This window comes from Cyclopterus lumpus, chromosome 18 (genome assembly GCF_009769545.1).
Source record: "Cyclopterus lumpus isolate fCycLum1 chromosome 18, fCycLum1.pri, whole genome shotgun sequence".
NCBI lineage: Eukaryota > Metazoa > Chordata > Actinopteri > Perciformes > Cyclopteridae > Cyclopterus > Cyclopterus lumpus.
In genome coordinates, this window is record NC_046983.1 from 4163160 (window position 1) to 4163600 (window position 441).

At 55.6% G+C, this 441-nt stretch overlaps 1 protein-coding gene across 1 annotated transcript in view; it reads left to right on the top strand.

Moving 5' to 3' along the window:
* Nucleotides 1–314: 314 nt before the first annotated feature.
* LOC117747745 (dachshund homolog 2-like) overlaps nucleotides 315–441 on the top strand; it is a 73460-nt gene continuing 73333 nt past the window's right edge. The window contains exon 1 of the mRNA XM_034557183.1: nucleotides 315–441. This exon is cut by the window's right edge and continues 744 nt beyond it. The gene's annotated coding sequence lies outside the window, so the exon portion shown is untranslated.

Consider the following 441-nt stretch of genomic DNA (forward strand, 5'->3'; position numbering starts at 1 on the left):
TAGAACGAGAGATGGGAGCGATACCCGCCACGCACGCGCACACATACATACTAGTACGCACACGCACGCGCGTACGAAATCACGCATCAATGGGGTGTAATCAAGTCCTCCCTTTTCATTCCTCGCCAATCACACCCCCAGTCCTGCAAAGGGTGGGGGTGGTAGGGGTCTTCTCCGATTGGCCCAGCCGGCTGTCAGTCATGAATGAAGGGGGCGGGGCCAGGACGGTGGGGGCTGACCTGGAGTCTGATCCAGTCGCTTTTACGCACAGACCGGACAGTCCGCTCCTCCACGCGCGGATAACAAGAGAGAGAGAGAGGAGCGAGCGGAAGGAGAACAGTGACAGCAAAACAAGCGGGAGAAGACGCACGAGCGCTACTTCTTTTGCTTCTTCTTCTTCTTCTTCTTCTTCTTCTTCTTCTTCTTCCCTTCAAGTGGAAA